The 22,626-nt window shown below is 39.4% G+C and overlaps 1 long non-coding RNA gene across 1 annotated transcript in view; it reads right to left on the reverse strand.

The window, feature by feature from the left end:
• Window positions 1-21,766, reverse strand: part of LOC149749807 (uncharacterized) — a 180,110-nt gene extending 158,344 nt beyond the window's left edge. The window contains exons 1-4 of the long non-coding RNA XR_016392530.1: window positions 21,379-21,766; window positions 16,793-16,874; window positions 14,742-14,832; window positions 7,623-7,665 (exon numbers count right to left, since the gene is read on the reverse strand). This is a non-coding gene — a long non-coding RNA (uncharacterized LOC149749807). The remainder of the gene's footprint in view (window positions 1-7,622; window positions 7,666-14,741; window positions 14,833-16,792; window positions 16,875-21,378) is intronic.
• Window positions 21,767-22,626: the final 860 nt, after the last annotated feature.

A 22,626-nucleotide genomic window follows, 5' to 3' on the forward strand; every position in this document is an offset into this window, starting at 1 on the left:
TCTACTGTCTGTAAAGACAATCACACTCAACTGCTCTGCACTTAAACCCCAGAGCTTCTGAGTTAGAATCTCTTAGAAATAGGTACACGTTTCATTGCTTTGGCAACATTTACATGGCTCTGCATCAGGCAATACAACTGCTAAGATCACACTCTGGGAATTCAGGAAAGGCTAGTGTCCAGTTCTGGTCGTTCTACCACCCAACTGTGATCTAGGGTAAATTCCTGATTAAAAAAAAAAAAAAGAAAGAAAAACTCTGAAGATGCTGAAACAGTATTTCCTACTTCATAGGGTCGTCATGGGGATAAAAGGTCATTAGGATAAAGTGCCTCTCACCCAGGAAACACTGATAAATGCTACTGCTGCTACCATCATCATCATCGTGACCGATCAAGAACATATGGCCACATGGAAATTCAACATTCCCTGGGCCATTCACAACTTTCCTTTAAAGGACTCATATTCTATGTGGGGTCTTAACACCTTCAAATAACAGAAAATACAAGTCTTTACACCTTTTTTTCTGTAGCTAATTTTGGCATCTTTCACCTCTGTCCACTTAAGTGTTGGTTTAGCATATTCTTGTCACACAAAGAAGCTACTTCCCAAAGAGAGGAACAATATGTCAAGTGACAAAGACACTGAGTGAAGTCTTTCACATCCTAGATTGTCCACGGTACAGCTCAGCTGGTCTCTGGGTTGGAAGGCCTGGGTCTACTTTGCTCGTCTGTTACAGGGGAAGGGACACGGTCCTTAGCATGTGGTCTGTGAAACAGAGGCAGCTGCGGGTAGAATTATAACACAAGCAGAACTGGCTTCAATTCTTCCTTCTTAGGTCTTTTTCTTCTTGTTCAGCTGTTCAAGGAACTTGCCTGCCCTCTGTCCCCGCCAGGACGATGTTACATCTGCCTGGATAAGTAGGTCACCATTGTATATCAGGAAAGGTCTTATTTGTAATCATCAGGAACCAGATACAGCTAATTTGAGCAGAAAAGGAAACTTCTGGAAGTTTATGGTTAGGTCTCAGTAACTAGAAGCAGACTAAACAACCGAAAGCCAAGCCTATGCTATTGCAATTATAGGATCAGGCCAAAGTGATGTTATAAGTCCTAGCTGGCCTTGCTACCAAGCAGGAACAGGAAACAGGAGGTTGACCCAGCACTGCTGGCCTTGCTTCTTTACATCATTTATTTGTAATTCAAAATCCAAGAGAAGGGTGCAGTTGGCCAACCCGAGGTCGCCCGACTGTTTTCCATCTGTAAGGGAGACTGAGCATGTGAGTAAACAGTGTATCTGACATGTTCAGCTTGTATAACGAGAGGAAGGCTCTGTTTCTCACCAAGACCCACAAAGTGGAAAATTCCCCAAAGAGAAAGGAATTTCACATCAGATGCTTGGAAAGTTAAAAACAACAACAACAAACAAATGCAGATGTGGAATTAAAGACATGGAGTCATTAAGAACCTATATGTGGAGTGATTCAGACCTGAGTTCACATCTGGAGCAAGCTACTCAATCTTGCTGAGCTTCAATTTTCTTTAAAGGAAACAATGTGGAAGATGATATCCACATGTAACTTGTGGTGCACATGAAGGAGGATAGTACAGTATATGATGACTGGCACATCCTATGCATTTTCTAAAACTACTAGTAGTACTATTATTATTGTTACTTATTATACAATTTATTGTAGAAATTAACAGGGAGAGTATTAATAAATGTTAATACAGTGCTAAGTGTCACATTTATGATCTCAACTAATTATCTGTTTATTCAACAAACATTCCACATATCAGAAAATAACCTGTGTATATATATATATACATATATATATATATATATTTTTTTTTTTTTACAGAAGAAAAGAAACCCTGAGGCTTAGAAAGTGTAAACAATGTACCAAAAGTCACCCATTTAAGAGGTAATGGAATATTATTCAGCCTTAAAAAAATGAAGGAGATCCTTTCATTTGTGACAATATAGATGAAACAGGAGTGCATTATGCTGATGAAATAAGCCAGACAGGATAAATACGAATGATATCATTTATATATGGAATCTAAAAAGAAAAAAAGCCACACTCATAGAAACAGAGTAGAAAACTGGTTGCCAGGGGCTGGGGTGTGGGTGGGGAAAAGAGGGGAAGACTGGTAAAAGGGTACAAACTTTCAGCTGCAGTATTGTATAACTAACATTTTCGGAGAGAATAGAACTTAAGTGTTCTCACAAAAAAAAGAAAAAAAGCAAAAAGGTGTCATGAGCTGTTAGATGTATTAATTAACGTGATGGGAAGGATCCTTTTACAACGCATATGTATATCAAATCATCATGATATACTCTTTGACTACCTTACAATTTTGTCAATTATACCTCAATAAAACAGAAAAAAAAAGAGGTAATAAATATGAGACTCCAATCCAGGATTATCCAGCTCAAAAAACTACACTCTTAACCATTACAATATAGTATCCATCCATATGTTGTAACTGTAAAATGCTTAACACAAAGGAAACGTTAAATAAATGGTATCTATTCTAACTCTAATGCTTACTAGGTATTAGTTATGTGGTATGCTTTACTTCTAACTACAAGGGTATAAGGTGCAAATTCTTGCTACAGAACATAAAAGCCCCTGTGGTACCCTGTAGGATAAACACAGTACCTGTAAATCTCTCATCTCTCAACCCAGAGTCTCCTCAAGTTGGAGGTCTTTACCCCCTTTATAATGTGGGAATAATGCCTTTCCCACATTTGCACTGGGCATGAAAATCCATACTTCCAGGTGTATACTGAACATCTGCTTAGCTCCTCGTCACCTTGGAATCACCAGACCAAAGATCATTTATTCCATTAAGATAAATGATGTAGGGATAGAAGTACAGAATATACAGAGAGTGTTGGAGGAATCCAAACAACAAGTCCTCCACTCTCAAAACAAATTTTACAGTTCCAAAAGTAAAGAGCAATGTTTGGAAATAAAACTAAAAATGAAACTAACATCTACAATTAGCCAAGTATTTATTATGGGCCAGGCTACTTACTAGGCACTTGATAAACATTACAGCTCATCTTCCTGCAGCCCTTCAAAGCATATAATATTGTTTCTATTTCATAGAGAAGAAAATTGTATCTCTAAGCAGGTTAGTGATTAGCCCAAGACCACAGGGCTAGGCTGTAAGAAAAGAAGGCCAAGTTTCAGTGGTCAAAATGGTGATGGATGTTAGAACTAGAAGATTCTGGCTAATCAAATAAAAATATTCAAAACGGTCCTAATGTATTATTAGGATTTCTTTAGAATAACTTGGGTGCCTTAGTGAATACAGTAGTGGTAGGCACTACAGTCTCTTTAATTTGCTAATCATACAAATCTACTTTAATATTCTTGGTGACAAGGAGCTAACTATTGATAAGACAGCTTCTTCAGTTTTGGGGCTACTCCAGGGTGAAATGCCGAACGTCTTACTGCCTGCAATGTCACCTAGTTCTACCAGGGGGAATAAAGCAGAACAAGTAGCCACTGTTCTTGACAAATGGATACAGTTTCAGTTTTTCAAACTATGAGTGTCAGATTCATTCATTGTATCAGATAGATCTGTCAAATGGCTTTGCCCATTTACTAATGGATGGCACACTGCGGACACACGTTGGGTCAAAGGACTCAATGTCACCTCATTGATACTGTCATCAATATAATTTGTATTGGCATTTTGTCTCACCCTGACTTTTAGGACTATGTGAGGAGATCCAAGTCTCCAGACCATGGACTGATCACCTCTGCTTGACACAGTATTCTCTGCTCATTTCCAGAGGGGACCAAGGATGAGCTCTTGTACTTCTGAGTCTATTCACCCTACCTGGCAACACATACTAGCTGGGCTGATTGGATCAAGCAGGAGCCCCACAGTTTAAAGTTCCAGCTGCATTGGAGGAAACAGAGGCTATGCCCCAATCCCATAACCCCTCACTTCTTACCGCTAGCCTATCCTAGGCTGTTCTTGCTGATAGGAGTACTTCATGCTAAAAATTAATTTTGCTTACCTGATGGCAGTCACACAACCTCAAATGCCATTTTTATAAATAAGGCAACCACCAATGGAGTGTGATTTAGGGTTTTTTCTTCTGTAGACCCTGCCTACCCTATAAAATCTCCCATTACTGCATCATGGAGACTATAATCCCTTTCCGAGGGAATAGATTCTTTCCAACCATAAGATGAAATAAGAACTTACATTTCCATACTGCCCAAAAGGAAATACATTGATTACAAAATGCAGGAGAGTGACTGATTTTCCACATTTGTTGTGTTCATTAAAGGGTTTTTGAATAGACTTGACAGTATTAAAGAAGTTCAACACACACAAAATAAAAATTAATAAATGAAGAGAAAAAAATTGCATTTACAACAAACAAAATAAACACATTGATATATAAAAGGTTGTTATACATCGATGAAAAATGGATGTCATAAAGTCACAAACTAAAAAGTATTAACAGCCAATTAAGATAGGAAAATATGTTCAACCTTGCTATTATTAATCAAAGAAATACAAATAAAATAATTCAGGTGTCATATTTTACTGACTAGAATGACAAAGTTTTAAAAAACGTGATAATACTGGTATTGATATTGATAATACTGGTACTGATGAGTGTGTGTAAGAAACCACACTGGATGTTAAATTCCTGGTAGAAATAAAAAGCACGGTAACCTTTCTGGAAGACAATACGTCAGTATGTACCAGAACTGACAACCAGCCATTCAAGTTCTAGAAGTCCATTCTAAGGAAATAAACAAATGCTCAAAGACATATGAACAAGGATGCTTGTCTCATTGTTTAGCAAAGCAAAACAGGAATAATCTAAATGCTGAACAGTAGGGACTGGTTAAATAAATAATAGAATGCTGTTCAACCATTAAAAATGATGCTGCAGATTTTTATTAGGTGATGAGTAATCATACTTATATTACTAAATAAAAATGTCATAGAACTGTTTTGTAGTTGGATATAATAATTAAAGGTATTTTATACTTGCATTGTATTTATATGCACCCCGTCACAAAAAAGTTTCAAAAGATACCCTCAAAAATGTTACAGAGATGATTTATCAGAAATGGGATTTTGAGTTATTTTTCCTTTTTTCTTTAAATCCTTTCAATTTTGGAGTTTCTGCAATGAGCCTGTATTATTTTTACAATTAAAAATATTTAAATTTACAATAAAAGGATCTAAATTCCTCCAGTTTTCCATTTATTTTCCACCCTGGCTCAGGGCATTTGTGTAAAAAAAAAAAAATCAGCTTATTTTCTCTTTTGTATCAATCTAAATTTACTTTTCATAAGGTAACTATTTTAGTCTGGCAAAAGTTTCACACAGGAAAATTGTTAAGGTCTGAGTATTCTATTACCTTTAAAAGCACTGGAAACTTTGAAATTATTTCTTTCAGAATTTTCATATAATACTGAAAGGTGGGGGGGAGGTAGCAAAATGAAGGGAAATAGATAGTAGTAGTCAACTTCAATTAAGAAAAAGCAACAAGAGGCAGTTTGTACTCTTTTGATACGGCAGAAGCCCCCTGTGTCAACTCATGCTAAAAAATGTATATATACACACACGTATATATGTTTGTGTGTATTATATGTATATGTGACACACACACATAATTAATCCACAGTCTTAGGCTAATCACTCATTGTGGCAGAAACAACGAGCTGTTGACTACACTTTAATTAGCTCCTCCAGCCTGTAGAGGCATCACTAGGACCAAGATAGGAACAACATTCTCCATCTCCGCTTGCATCTGGGTATGGTTCTATCCCAAAGAATGTGACCAGAGGTGACCTGAAGAGTTTATGTCTGAAGGATAACGAGTTGATAATTGTAGCTTGCAGCTTCCTCTCTCCTTTCCTTTTTAGGACAAACGTAGAGCCACTTGATGAAGGTGGTGGGTCCCTGAATAACAGCAGAAAACTGACCCTCAGACCACCAAAGTCCATACTACACTCCTGAGTGAGTGAGAAATGAACTGTCCATGTGTTGCTCCACTGAGGTTTAAGGTTTATTATTTAGTGTTTAACTAACGCATTTTTTCTTTAAACCTCAGTTGCCTTCTCTGTAAAATAAAGTCTTTGAAAAGGATCCACTGTAAGTTTTTTCCATTGCTTATGTTTTTATCTTAGTTTTTAATTCTCAGAAACACTGCGCACATTTTACCTTTTAAGTTAGTAAGTCTACTTTTTTCCCCACAAAGACAGGTTCTTCAAGTTATGGAGAAGTCATAGCAGACTGTTGCTTCAGTTTAAGATACGCATTCACATATGAGATGAGAAGGGTGAGGACCCAGAGAAACGCCTTTGACAGAGGGGAGTGAGAGCATACTGAAGAACGTTTAGTAATAAAGAATTCAGATGGGAGAAACGGATGGGTTACATCTAACAGATTTGCTCAAAGGAATTCTGGAAAGGCAAATATGTGAAAATGTATAGCAAAGACGTGAAATGCCTTTTGGTCCCTAAATGGATTTCATTTCAAAGACGTGCATATTGCAAATACATGTACCATAACACTTCTCTGTCCACTTCTAGAATTTTCTAAAGCCTGACAGAACATCTGCAGAGAGAGGATGTCATTCCAAGATAATCGACTGCAAGTTACTAAATTAAGATAAAAATGTCCTTAACCTTGAACAGTTTTTAAAGAGATTTTAGAAGAAAGGAGCCCTCCAGGGGGTTGTATAACTATATAATTGTACCCTTTCTAAAAGGCTATTTACAGATACATAATGTTTCCCCTCCATTCTTTAAAGTAAAATATAGGATAAAAAAAAATAGTTTGGGGATAATATTTGTTTGGGACAGCAGGCACTGCTAATCAGTACCACTCTCTCCTTATTCCTTACTATCAGAGCCCTGGTTTAGGAGACCCCATTATCCTTAAGGCTAAGGTGGCCAGTTTAAAATCCGAGCTGATGAGATCTAAGTGCAAGTCTGCTGACCATCTGTGGTAAAAAATTTGCTCTCTGAGTTAGACACTGCCTTTTTTTTCTTACTTAATTTCTTTTTTTTTCCCTTTTCTTTCTTCCTGCCCAAATTGTTGGAACACTATTGGAGATTCTGGGGTCACTTTGAAGCTATGTGGACGTGCTAGAGATGTGGAAGCTGGAAGAGCGAAGCAACCCAGTCCCCTGGTGATGCCCTTCAGCAGCTGGACTAACGCTAGAGGGACTATCTCCAAACTTCCTGCTACCCGTGGAAAGTAAGGTAAATCACTCATTCACTTTCTGTTACCTACTAACTGATCCAGAACTCTAACCTCAGGGTTCTAGAACCCTTCTCAGTATCCCATAGTCATACTCATGTTCCGGACTCCTGATCATCAGACTTGCTTATAGCAGATGTATGGGGAGGGCGGGCTCTTCTGGAAGCCCTCATACTTCCTCCCCGACCCCCACCACACACAAATAATGATCTTTATGTCCACTCATCCTTCTATCTACACTCAGAGGCCAGGGCCCCCAGGAAGGCTTCACTGACAACCCTTTACTCCTCTCTACATGCAGAAAGGGTAGAGGTGTGGGCTCTGGAATCACACTTCCTAGACTTGAATTCTTAATCTGTTACTTACCAGTTTAGGACGTGGGCAAAGTAGTTACCTTCTCTGGACACCCCTGTAAAAGAGGAACACTAAGTAGCACCTATGTACCTTACTGAAAGGATTAAATGAGCAAATGCAGGTAAAGTTCTTATAATTTTTTCTTGGGTCAATCAATTCTAGCTGCTATTGCTACCTTTGACTAATTTAGGGCAGTCCCTTTGCCCTCCTTTGGCTCTCTGGGCCCGTCTCATTCACAACACACACAACCGCATACTGCATTCACAACACACACAACTGCATACTGCAGAGTTTTGAAAGGTGGTTCTCAAAATGTGGTCCCTGGGCCAGCAATATCAGCCACACCTGGGAACTGGTTAGAACTCTGGCACTGGAGCCCTGCAATCTGTGTTTTAACAATATTCTCAGGCAAATCTGATGCACACTAAAGGTTGACGACAACTGAGAACATCTGTCTCAGACTCTCCTGGAGGCATTCACCAAAAATACAGATACAGGACTTACACCTGACCAGCTGGAGAAGGGGTCTAGTAATTGCTCTGGTTATCATGCTTGTCATGATTTTTCAGCACATAAATGTTTGAGAATCACTGCCATTTTGAATGTGTGTTTCACTTGTCTGTTTTTCCAGTGGACTTTACTTCCTTGCAAGGAAGGTTTGTGAAGATCTGTTGTTGTTGTTTGCATTATTAGTTTTAGTATGCTAATTCTAGAATCTCTGGCGCATAGTGCAATCTCAGGCAGGAAGTAGTGGCTCATTAAAACAGGTATCCCAAAAGTCTTAGTAGAACTTCAAGATTCATTCCTTCGGGAAGAGGTAAAATTGTCATTAGATGCAGATGATATGATACTATATATAGAAAACCCTAAAGACTCTACATGAAAACTACTACAACTGATAAACGAATTCAGCAAGGTAGCAGAATACAAGATTAACATACAGAAATTGGTTGCATTTCTTTATACCAACAATGAAATATCGGAAAGGGAATGTAAAAAAACAATGCCTTTTAAAATCACAACCCCAAAAATAAAATACTTAGGAATAAACCTCACCAAGAAGGCAAAAGACTTATACGCTGAGAACTGTAAGACATTAATAAAGGAAAGTGAAGATGATTCAAACAAATGCAAAGACATCTCATGTTCTTGGGTTGGAGGAATTAATATTGTTAAAATGCTCATACTACCCAAAGCAATCTACAGATTTAATGCGATCCCTATCAAATTACCCATGACATTTTTCACACAATTACAACAAATAATCCTAAAATTCATACAGAACCATAAAAGACCCAGAATTGCCAAAGCAATCCTGAAGAAAAAGAACAAGGTTGGAGGCATAGCCACCCCAGACTCAGACAGTACTCCAAAGTCACAGTAATCAAAACAGCGTGGTATTGGCACAAAAACAGACATATGGATCAATGGAACAGAATACAGAGCCCAGAAATAAACCCACACACCTCAGTTAATCTTTGACAATTAATCTTTGACAAAGGAGGCAAGAATATATAATGGGAAAGAGACAGTCTCTTCCGCAAGTGGTGTTGGTAAAGTTGGACAGCCTTATATAAACCAGTGAAGTTAGAACACATCCTTTCACCATACACGAAAATAAACTCAAAATGTCTTAAAGACTTAAACATAAGACATGACACCATAAAACTTCTAGAAGAGAACACAGGCAAAATATTCTCTGACATAAATCATACCAATGTTTTCTTAGGTCAGTCTCCCAAGACAATAGAAATCAAAATGAAAATAAACAAAGGGGACTGAATCAAACTTACAAGCTTTTGCACAGCAAAGGAAACCATAAACAAAATGAAAAGACAACCTACAGAATGGGAGAAAATATTTGCAAATGATTGCGACCAGCAAGGGCTTAATTTCCAAAATATACAAACAGCTCATACAACTTGATGACAATAAAAGCAACAACCCAATCAAAAAAATAGGCAGAAGACTTAAAGAGACATTTCTCCAAAGAAGAAATACAGATGGCCAATAGGCACATGAAAAGATGCTCAACACTGCCAATTATTAAAGAAATGCAAATCAAAACTACCATGAGGTACCACCTCACACCAGTCAGAATGGCCATCATTAAAAAGTCTACAAATAACATATGCTGGAGAGGGTGTGGAGAAAAGGGAACCCTCCTACAACACTGTTGGTGGGAATGTAAGTTGGTGCAGCCACTGTGGAAAACAGTATGGAGGTTCCTCAGAAAACTAAAAATAGACCCACCATATGATCCAGCAATCCCACTCCTGGGCATATATCCAGACCAAACTATAATTCAAAAAGACACATTCACCCTGATCTTCACAGCAGCAATATTCACAATAGCCAAGACATGGAAACAACCTAAATGTCCATCAACATATGAATGGATAAAGACGATGTGGTACATATATACAATGAAATACTACTCAGCCATAAAAAAAAGAATGAAATAATGCCATTTGCAGCAGCAACATGGATGCAACTAGAGATTATCATACTAAGCAAAGTAAGTCAGAAAGAGAAAGACAAATACCATGATACCACTTATATGTGGAATCTAAAATATGACACAAATGAACCTATCTATGAAACAGAATCAGAGACATAGAGAATAGACTGGTGGCTGTCAAGGGGGAAGCAGGTGGGAGAGGGATGAACTGGGAGTTTGGGATTAGCAGATGCAAACTGGTATATATAGATTGGCTAAACAACAAGGTCCTACTATATAGCACAGGGAACTATATTCAATATCCTGTGATAAACCATAATGGAAAAGAATATGAAAAAGAATGTATATACATATGTATAACAGAGTCACTTTGCTGTACAGCAGTAATTAACACAACGCTGTAAACCAAGTATACTTCAATAAAAAATAAGTTAATTAAATTTTTAAAAAGATTAATTCCTTCAGAAGAACAAGTACTACACATTCACAAAAAAAGCACCCTTTGAAAGTTTAAATTTTTGAATTTCTTTGCCACTTCCTTAGTTTTGATCATCTTGGACAATATATTTTTAATACTGACTTTTAAAAAGAATTGTGTTTCAGTGTTTGCTATCCTTAGAGAGACAGAAACAGATAAGTACAACTAAATATTTATTTTTCAAAAGTCTCAAAAGTATAAGGGAAATGAAAGTAATTTATCTTCAAATGATTTTGGGGTACGTTTCTAATTTCATACTTCTGATGGGATTCAAGATTAAAACTGTATTAAGACATTTGAGACATGCCGCATTGGTATTAAATGAATGTAATTTTGTGTAAAGTGGTAGAAATATTTTCTTCAGCAAACATACCTGCAGATATAAAATCACAACCATAAATCTACAAAAAAGCAAGCTACTGAATGAAATCTGATTGGTTATTTCCCTGCAGTATGGATCTGCTAATAATTTAATTTACTACTTGCTAACACAAGCCAAAATTTAAATATACATATATATATGTGTGTGTGTGTATATATATATCTCTTCAATTTTAAATCATTCATATATATGAACAAGTATACATACACATATATAACAATTGTTCATATATATATATAAACAATTTAAATTAAAGAAAGTACATCTGGTGGCCTATTTTTTCCCCCCGATTTCTAAAGAACACCATATTCTATTCTAGGCAGTGGAATGTCAATCCACCTTAAGGGTTGTTCAATGAGCATATCTGAGAAACCACTGGTTTAGCCAATGATGTACTTATTCAGGGAGGTCCTAGTGCCACTGTCAAGAGCTTATCCACAGGACAGATAAGAAGGTACTTGTTTGGTTTGTGAAAAGAAGGAGTAGTGAGGAATGGCAGGTAGCTGCAGGCTGATGACACGTGATGTCCATATATATGTAGAACCCACACGCCCATAATTGCACCCATTTTCCATACCCAAATCCAAAGCCTTTATATCATTAATCCCAGGCAAAAATGGTAAGATTCATGTGTGTTACTATCCCACGGCTTCAAGATGCCTATAAACTCATATGAGTATGTCTTAGTTTTATCAGTGGAGGACAAACCAGGCTTCTATCACCAAGCCCCATTCCATAACAGGCAAACCAGTCCAACACTTCTCTGAGTGCTGCAGGAGAGTCTATGGAAGGGGCGCTCACTCCACTGTGATGCCTAAAATGCCTTTGCTCAGAGCAAACATTCAAACCATGCTGAGTGAATGAATGAGTGAACTGGTGTCATAAAACAGGCTTATTTCAGGGAAATTCCATTCAACAGGCTGGCATTCCTTCCTACCCATCTTAACTGTTAAGCTTGCCATCAGACAAAAAATTAATTATAAAACGTTAGAGCTGAGGAAATTTTAGAAACTATCTACTCTCCAGAGGTATACAACTTTAATTTAGTGGTAAAAATCACTAGGAGTGATTTAGGAGTCTATCAGACCTGAGTCCAAATTCCACATCTACCATATTTTTGTGAGCAAATAACCACTTCTGAGGCTCTGTTCCATGTATGCATTATGGGATATCATAATAATACATACATTAATTGTATGACTATCAGGGGATGAAATGACACAATCCATTTGCCATGGTCGGCTAAGTAATTGGCACCAAGTAAGCACTCAAGACATTAGCCAATATTAATAGCGGAGAGATGATAACAAAACTCTGGGACTGATGCCCACCCTAGTGGCCCCAGTGGTCATAATGACTTTCTTCCATTCAGCCTGCTCTCTTCTCACTAAGACTAAGGAAGAGAAGATGAACAAATTAGGAATAACAATTTGAAAATGGTTTTATACTCCCTGAATGAATGGAATTATAATAAAATGATTCATGAGTTCTGCAGAAATATGATGAGACTTTAGATCTTTATGTTAGTTCTCTGCAAAACCAATTTATGGCCCTAAGATGTACCTTCCCACCCAGCCCCATCCTTACCAGGATCAAATATCATTGTAAATGGAAAAGTCAACAACACATAATCAACAAGCTAAGTTACAAGCCAGTGAAGTCTCGGAGGTTTGATAGAGAAAATTCAGATTTATCATTATATGTAAAAATAAGATGATATGAAGAACTCAATCTAAAAAATATTACCTGGAGATCTATAATTCTACAATAGTGCTATAAAAAGTAAAGAGCTAGAAATCTATTTAGATGGTTTTCCTTATAAGAAAGCACTTTCTGTATAACTTTTAATGTACTATTGATGAGAACAATTCAACAAAATTCAAATAAATACCTGCAGATGTCCTACAAGAAGAAAAGAACAGAGTTAGATGTGACGGGATAACTGGACTTCAGGATGAGTAAGACCCTATACTTGACCTCAATAAATTAACATGAAATACAGTGGATGAGTCATGTACAGAATGTCAGAATTCCAAAAGGCCAAGCTAAGTACCAAAAGGAACATGTGGGGACTCTTAAGAAGGAAATAAAATATTGGTTAGTTGATTACGAAAAGGCAGAAGGGAGTAGGTTCCCTTTGGCTGCTCTTTGAAGAGATCACTTCCTTTCCCCTCTAGTCCTGAGGCTAGGGTGGCATGGGCAATAGAGGAATGTGGGGACTGAGAATCATTTCTACTCTCACCAGAGTGGCTGGAAGCAGATTTTCTTACCAGGATGTAGTAGTATGCTAATATTTAAGGGTTCTTGAGGTCAGAGAGAAGGGTTTGAACACTCCGGCTCCATCTCTTGCTGTGGGTCAACTTTCTTACCTTTCCAACACCTCAGCGTCTTTATCTGAAAATTGGGGATGATGATAATGTCTCCCACCTGAGTGTGAGAACTACATGATATAGTGCATACGCAGGGCTAAATTTGGTGCCTGGCAAACAGAAAGTGCTCAGTACGGCAGGCGAGTGTAGTGACAATAAAGGCAAAGATGACGGGGGTAGTGCCGGTGTTGCTTCTGCCCCCAGAACAGGCTCTGACTGGGAGAGAGTTAAAGCACCTTTGGGTTCATGGGGGTTTATATATAAGCAACGGTTGATCAATGGGAGCTGGTTGTCCAAATGATTATGTGCAATCTAAGAAAAAAATGGGCCTCGGATCTGCTCAGCTACTTAATATTAGCAGCGGTAGTAGTCAAAGAAGCTAAATTTTATTACGTGTTTATATGCCAAACAACGTGCTGAACGTTTTAAAAGGATTTACTCACTTATTACAAGGAGGCTATACGCTAGGTCCTGATAATGTTATTCGTCTCTTTCAGATGTTGACTGAGCCTCAGACGGGTTACAAAAGCACCCAAGATCCCGTTGTCAGTACATGACGGAAATGAGTTCAAATCCAGCCTGTCTGACTTGTTCTTAATCACTAAGGTATGAAATTAAGCATGTTGCCCTTTGCCTGATTCTCCTTCTGAGGCCTGAATATTTCACTTAGCTCTCTGTGTGCAGAAGAGAGAAAATTCTCTCTCCTTCACCCAACTTGGCATCAATATCCAGCTCCCCTTCTCAAAATGGGTTGCTTCAACGAGCAGCAATGAATGCCGGGTCGTGGACCAGTCACCTTGATGACTAAGAGTCAGACACTAGGGAAAGAAAATGCTCTGTGACAAACCTACCCCTGTACAGAAACAAGACAGAAATGGGGGGACAGGGCAGAAGATAATGGAATAAGGCATAGGAAAAATAGCACCTGGCATCGTGATAGTAATAATAATAATAGTAGTAGTAGTGGTAATAGTAATAATAATAGACTTTACTATGCTCTAGGCATTGTATTAAGTGCTTGGTGTAAGTGACTTCATTTTAACATTGAAAACAAGTCTATGAGGATGAAATATTATTAACATCTTTTTATAGGCAGGAGTATTGAGGTTCAGGTAATCAGGTAAATTGCCCAAGCTCATATGGTTAGCAAGTGGAAAGCAGAGATTTGAACCAGCACCTACACTCCTAACCATTATGCTATAACCATTATGCTGAAGACATAAGAATTCCAATGGTCTTTCCCCATAACCCACTCCTGCACTCCAGACCTCAACAGTCCAAGATCAAGAGAGAGCAAGCTTGGAGTTGCCACTCTTCAGTGAGTGTCAATCATTTCAAAACACTGTGTTTGCTAACATGATGTAGTTCCTGTGATAATCTTCTCAACCAGGTATCAAGAAACAGGAAGCAAAGATTCAAGTAACAGTATGCTCGTACTTACGAGGAAGGTGGGACAGCATAGTTGACACTGGGCTTAACTGTTCTGGAAAACGTGGTCCCAGTAGGCATACACGCTGGTACATTTTCCCCACCTACCAAATACAAAAGAAGTATTTCATTTCCATGTTGCTCTTCCAAGTTCCACCTCATTCGTGCCTGTCATTCATCCTCTGGCCTCTTCCTGTCTCCATTTCTGTACAGAAAGGTGCTGAGTCTCTGCTCTCGGATACGAAAGGGTGTGTTAAGGAGAGGGAGCCATGGTACCTCAGTCTTTTGTTTTTCTTCTTAATTCTATTATGCCAACTCCACTGAACTTAATTAGAGTGAATACAGAATTACACAATTACCCTCTGTTCTATTCTTCGGATGTTATATTTTGATAAAATTTACGACATGCTGCTCTCCCCTTGAACACCAGATGAACACTAGAAATGGATGTGTGTTGACATAAAATCTGTTATAATTACAACTAAAGTATAGCTTACATAATGATAGTGTTAACATAAAATTATAGATGTGTAGAGACAACGTGGTCATGCATTTTTTAGTATAAGTACATGCTTAGACCAATATCTGTTAGCGGAATGAAGATGGAAGAGAATTTTGGTTAAGCCACAAAGGCTGTTTAAGGACTTGCAGATAGCTAAGGGGAACTCAAAGACCAGTAAGATAGAATTTCCCCTGCCATGTTTTCAATTGCAAAGTGAAGGGAAGATGTGAAAGTAAGTACCCCTATGGAAATGACAAGACAAGTACCTTTTTTTCCTTGAATACCGGGGTAAATGCTTAAATTCTAATGTATATCAGTGATGCAAATTTTCAACTGAGTTTGATAAATCATAAAATAATAATTATACATATATGTATATAAAACTGCATGGAACTAGACAGTTCAGAATTACTTCTAATTAAAGAGGTACCCTATGACAACTAACTTAAACCTTACAAAATATGGTTCCAAGTACCCTATCAGAGTGAAAAGTAGGAGACTGAAAGGTTTATTGTAAATGTTTGTAGTCATGGTGTCTTACCTAAAACTACTCTGTCACAAATACTATTAAAATAATTGTGACATTTTATTCACTTTTACTGCAAACAACAAAACAAACTATAGGTATTTTTTCATTTCAGGTAATTATTTTAGCTAACAGTTACTAAATGTTTTGAGAAAGCAGAGTGCTAACTGCATGACTTCATTTTATCTTTAAAATAGCACTTCCATGTCATTATTCTTAATATCTCCATTGTATTAAAGTGTATCTCTAGTTCAGACCTTTCTTCAGAACTGCAGACTTGTGTATCCAACTGTGTACTCAGCATCTCTGCTTGGACGTCACGAAAACATCTCAAATCTTACACCTCCAAAACTGGTCTTTAATCCACCAAACACGCTCTACCCCAAACTTTTTCCATCTTAGGTGACAGTAACCACACCTTTCCAGTTCCCCAGGCCCTAAATCTCGAATTCACCCTTGACCCCCTCTTCCTTTCCATTCTTGCATTCAATCTACCACAAAGTGCTGTCACAACCTTCCCAATGTGCCACTTCTGAGAACTACCAGCCGCTAGCAGCCTGGTGCAGGCCACCAACATAGACCTCGAGGATCCTGTAGTCGCCTCCCGAGATTCTCCCTGACTCCACTCTCTCCCCACATCCTCAAGACCACAGATAGAGTTATGCTTTTCAAACAAGAGACAGTTCATGCCACACCTCGGCTAAAATCCTGCCCCTGGCTGCCTACATTTAGAGTAAAAGACACAATGCATGTGATGGCCTCCCAGGACTTACCCAATCCATCCCATCACATATCCGACCTCCAGCCCTCCTGCTGTCTCTTCCTCCCCACTGACTAAGTCAGCCAGGGTGGCCTCCTTGATATTCCTCCAAGCTGCCCGGCATATTTCTGCCTTAGAGTTTTGGGACTGGTTATTCTTGCTCCCAGGGAGTGGTCTCCCCATCATACATTCTGACAACGCCCTCACTTCAAGTCTTTGCTCAAATGTCAACTTATAAAATCCACCCTGACTACCCTATCTAAAATCAGAACCTACCTGTACACTCCTCCAGCACTCCCAACCCAAGCCTCTTCAGTGAGCTTCACATCCTTTTCCTTATCCCGTAGTGCCCATCAACCTGTGACAAAGCATAGAATTTATTTATAACATCCGTTTCCACACGAGAGTGTAAGGAGGGAGAAAGCATGCAAGAAGGAGCACGCAGGCAAAGGCTCTTGTCTAATCTATTCATTGATACGTCCAAGCATAGAGAACAGGAAGATGCTTGATAAATAGTCCTGAAAAAGATACAGATGAGGAAACCAGTAGTAAAGCTCAGAAAGTTTAAGAAACTTCCTCAAGGTTCCAGAGCTAGAAGAGGGTCACAGTAGAATTCACACTTGGGGATGTCTAACTTCAAATCTCTTAGCCTCTCTGCTATCTTTTTTTTCTTCTTTGCGGTACGCGGGCCTCTCACTGTTGCAGCTTCTCCCGTTGCGGAGCACAGGCTCCGGACGCGCAGGCTCAGCAGCCATGGCTCACAGGCCCAGCTGCTCCGCAGCATGTGGGATCTTCCCGGATCGGGTCACGAACTCTCAACCACTGCGCCACCAGGGAAGCCCCTCTCTGCTATCTTAAGTCCATGAAATTCAGGATTTGTTTTAATCAGTGCCATGGAAATTCTCACTCCACTGAATAGGATCACTAAAGTGTTCTCTGTCTAGATTTATATATATATTTTCCATTTAAACAAAGGAAACAGAAGAGGGGAATTCATCATGGGTTATTGCGGTAATTTTACAGCAATTTTAGCAATAATGACATTTAAGTAATAGTGATATTTAATGATAGCATAATAATAATAAAACAATAGCTCTTAAATGTATTAAAGATGAATTGCATGCTAAACTCGGTGCTAAAATATTTCCATGTATATTTTGTGCAAAATCCTTATGAATATTCTATCGGATGAGCTTTATGTGTAACTCCACCAGGCATACTTCTCTTATTCCGCTTTCAAAGATAAGGAAATTGATGAGAAGTGTGGTAACCGTTTGATCAAGATGAGACTGGTAATAAGTTGTGAGTATGAATTTAAATTCAGGTCTAACTCCAGAATTTGATTCTCAATCCATACATGAAAATTCTGATAACTCTTTTGATAAGCGTATGTTCTCTCCTGGAAAACATCCCCCATTATGTCTGCCTGTGCTCATACCTTCAGAACACAGTCAAGTTTGAAACATGATAAAAATGTTTAAATAGTGTGCCTTAATAAATGGAAATATCTTCATCTAAACAATAACACAAAAAGGCAGGCTGAGCCCTTTGAAGTGGCTTCGTTGCTATCTTCCATCCAGAACAAGAGAAGGAATCAACAGCTGCAGAGTAAAGAAAGCATGAAACCCAGAGATGGAGGATTCTGTAAATGACCAATTACAAGACTATTAAGCCACACTTTCATAGCAAGAGGCAAAATATTCCGTTAAACTGAAAATTCTTCGACCCCTCACTCCAAGGCCCACACAAACATTAATGTTGCATTTATTAGGATGTATTTCCTGTGCTCTATCAACTTGACTTTCAGCAACTGTATTAATACAGTCCTTTCGCTTTGCACATATATCTGAATGACGGATTCCATTACTGGAGTTTTGTAGAAAGAGTGGAGTGAATGAAGTAAAGTTTGGGAAGAGCCATCATAATCCATAATGATGGGCACTGAATCAGGACAAGAAGAAACCTCTCTTCTCATTTATTTGAATGAAAATTCTACTATATATTTATTGCCTCTGTACAGGGCCATCTGTTGAATAATGGAAAACAAGCATCTTTCATTTGGAGGTAGGATTTGTGTGCTCAAGTTTCGATGGGCCTGCAGAATTAATCTTGTTTTAGAAATGAAATAAAATGTAATTTCTTACTGTAAGTAGATGTGCTTAAGCAACTGGCAACTTTGATGTCTTTAAATCACTGCAGTTTCAGGGTAGGCAAATCTATAATTATTTCAAGCACTTCTTTATTGGTGCAACAATTGAGCAGTGTACATAGTGGTCAACAACCTGGGCATTGTCAGAGGACTCTAAGTTTGAATCTAGACTTTGCCACTCACCAGCTATGTGACTTTCAGCTATGAGAATCACTTTCTTCAGCGTTACAGTGTGGATTATTATATGCCCTTTGCAGAACTACTGTAAGAACTAAATGTATATGGGCACAGTGGCTCATAGTAAGGGCTCAAATTAGTACTGTGGTCACTACTAGTAGTATTGAAAAGAAATTACAACTTCTATTCTCATAAAGTGGGATATGTGTCCCTTTATCATTGTAATTTCATATCATTTTACTTTTGACCTTATAATTTAATAGCTTGATCCAGGAAACATTTAGCAGTAAATATAATTGAAAGAAGGTTACTTGTCAAACATGAAATACTGTAGTATCAAGTGTGCTGGCACAATACTCTGCTCAGATAATTAACCTGTAAAAATATGTTATTGTCTTCTTTTTAATTAAGCACATTGAACATATATATTTACTGTGCCAATTGGCGAAAGGTCCATTAATTAATCAGTCTAACTATATGTTGCATAAATGTCTTCTAAACATAATCGTATATGTATTTTATTTGTTGGGAAAATGTGTTTGAGATTGTTCTTTTCTGCCTATTTAAAGTAAAAGAGGGTGAGAAGTAGAGTTAGGCTTAATGTACTTTGTACTCCATTATGCCATGAAAATGCTTCTGTGCCCCGGAGACAACAACAAAAGATCTGCTTTAATGACAAGAATCAAGTATGTTCTAAAGCTTCCAGGTAGGAGGCGTACAGGTTGCAGTTCATATCAGAAGTCTTTGCTCTCTCTCTCAACTGCGTCTAGATGGGAAAGATGTGGTCACAAATGCTTCAAGGTGATATAGTAAATGTTGGAAAAGAGGGGGGTAGGAGGCAGAGTTTTGAATATCTCAAACCTGAGCTAGAAGGATTTTATTTAAAGAAAATAGCGGATATGATTTTTCACTTAAGGAATGCCAGTCAGCAAACCTAACACTAATGTAGGAAATTAGCTCTTTTAGCTATGATGCTTTCAAATGCACATGGCTGAAAACAAATTCAAAATAGTCCAAGGAAATTTAAAAACAAAAACCAAACAACAACAACAACCTCAACAAACAAGTACTAGAAATTCAGGGATGCAGCCATATTCAGATACAGCTGGATCTGGAAATTCCAGAGTATCAGCAGGGTTCCAGCTCTCTCTCCATCGCTCAGCCCTGCTTACCTCTGCAAGACTTTATTTTACAGAAAGTCTCTTCTGGTGCTGGATGGTCACTGGGAGTCCCAGAGTCATATCTCCCCAGCTTAGAAATTCCAGAGAGAAAAGACAATTCTTCCATTTTGCTCTGAGAGAAAAGTCCTGGGGAGGAGTCTGATAGACTTAGCCGAGGTCAGATGCCTACCCATGAGCCAATCACCTGCTTTACTGGAGTTCAGTCCCTGGGCGACTCATCCCCGGGGCCCGTGAGGAGGCAGGATGGCATTATCTGGCAGTTCTCCAAGGAAAGCCTGCTGTTTTTGTAAGATGAAAGGGGAGAGGACATGGATAATGAAACCTGTATCTGCTTCTGTAAAATCCACAGAATCTTACTCCCTGCCCTGTGTCGATGACCATGCAGTAAGCTGACCCAGGAGGTCATTTTTCCCACAACAGTCTTTATATATATGACTAAGGAACACACTGGTAAAAGAATATGGGAGAAAGTCTGAGTATGACAAGTCAGCTAGACTGATATTAACTAAAAAAGCTGTGTAAAAATATCCTTAAAAAGTTGCCCCCAACTCACTCAAAGTCCAAAGTTGGAGCTGGAAATACAATGTCATGGAGTTTGGATAAGAACAGGTTTTCTCCAAGTTGAACTATGACACAGAGATTAGAGACTTCTAGAAACTACACTTTTTCAAAGAAAAAACATCACAGGAGAAAAATGAGGCCTAGAAAAATTAAATGACTTAAGATAACATAGCTAATTAATGGCAGGACTGAGACTAGAGTATATACTTTGTGTAATTGGCTATGGTTTAGTTAGTTAGTTTGTTTGTTTTGTTATCACTTCAAAACGAGACAAACTTAAAGAAAGGAAACACAACCAAAACTCAGTGGTTGGAAAAGAGATGGATGTGAACGCCCACTTGTTTCTTACGTATAAAGTTACCCCTCGCAGTGTTCTGGAGGAGAAAACGCTGGCTCTTCCCAACGTTGGTTACATACACAAAGATTCCAAAGACAAGACAAGTGCTTTGCAAACGAAGTAACTAGAACCAGCTCAGGCTTCCCCGCGCCGGGTCCCACGTTCCACGGTCAGAACCACCAACTGTATCCCCCCGGGTAACAAGGTGATTCAGAAAAGCTGGCGTCTTCAGAGAAGGGAGAAAACTTAGCCGGGAAGAGAGGAGAAAACTTGCTCAGCTTCTTGCTGGGGTCTGAAACGATCCCAACAGAGTCCTTAAACCCCTCAGGTTTCCCCAATCAAGCACCCTCGCCTCCAACCTGGGCCACCCCAGATCTATCAGACGACAGAAGTATGCGGACGCACGAAGAGCTAACCACCCCACGAGAGGAACCTACGCGCGGCCGCACCCACTCACCCGCCGCTCCCCGGGAGACGGGAGACGAGTCCGGGGTCCAAGTCCTGGGCGTGGCACACTCGCCCCTCTCCGGGCCCAGCTCCAGCTCACCTCGGCGCAGCCCGCCTGGGCGCCGCCATCTTGACCACAAAGGGGGCCTCGCGCCGGAGGCCCCTGAGCGGGCGCCCTGAGCGGAGCCGGAGCTCCGGGGAGCCCCAGGTCGGCGCCCTACGTCCCCCGCGCGCTCGCGCAGCGTCCACGCGCGACGAGAATCCCTCACGCAGCCCCCGACCTAGGCTTCCGCGGACCCGGCGCCCCGCGCAGCCCGCACCGCGGCTCAGGCGGCGCCGAGGGCGGCCCGGGCGGAAGAGCGGACGCGGGGCACGCGCTCGGTAACCTGGCAACGCGGAGCAACCCGGCGTCTCTGGCGAACCCCTGCCTTCCACCGCGAGGAAGCACGGACCCCCCCCCCCCCCGCACCCGCTGCCCAGCCCTCGCCGCCCCTCGGTCGCTCCGCCCGCCGCTGCCCGCTGGCTATGGTCTTTTAAATCCATGATACAACGTCTATATGTAACAAATCTGTTAAACCCTAAATGTTTATGATATTCAAGTAATCCAGTATCTGAATTATTCTTGAAGATAAAACATCCAAAGACTTCTTAATTGTATGGGTATACATACATAAAATACACGTGGAGGTAACTTCAAATATAGTATGTGCCTGTCTCTATTCCTTCCCTCTCCGCTCTTTGAAAAAATGCCCCTTTAAAAATTGCCCACTCACCATCTGTTAGGTAAATTTGCTGAAACACAGTAAATGTGGAGACAGAAATTGTTATAGAGACTATTCCAAATGGCACTGACACCTGTATTTATGAAAGAGTTACTATTTTTATTATTATCCTAATTTTAGACAAGAAATTATTGTAATAGCTAACACTTATCTGGAACTTACTATGCCCCAGGTACTGCTTGAATGGTTTACACATGTTAATTTATTTAATCCTCATAATAAACTAAGGATTTATCTCATCCCCAACACATAAAGGGCAGGTATTATTATTCATCACCCCTATTTTTCAAGATGAAGAAATTGAGGTACAGTGTTCTTAAGAGACTTGCCAAGGACATAAAGCTAGGAAGCACAGAGCTCAATTTGAAGTCAGGAACTATCTTCAAGATCTATGTTTCAACCCCTCTGCCACCTAGCTCTTGGGTGCAGAAACAGAGCTCATACCCATGTCTAATCTCAGTAACAACACTTTTAAC

This window comes from Delphinapterus leucas, chromosome 3 (assembly GCF_059928025.1).
Source record: "Delphinapterus leucas isolate spDelLeu-1000000601 "Yukka" chromosome 3, BTC_Dleu_Yukka2, whole genome shotgun sequence".
In the NCBI taxonomy this organism is placed as follows: domain Eukaryota; kingdom Metazoa; phylum Chordata; class Mammalia; order Artiodactyla; family Monodontidae; genus Delphinapterus; species Delphinapterus leucas.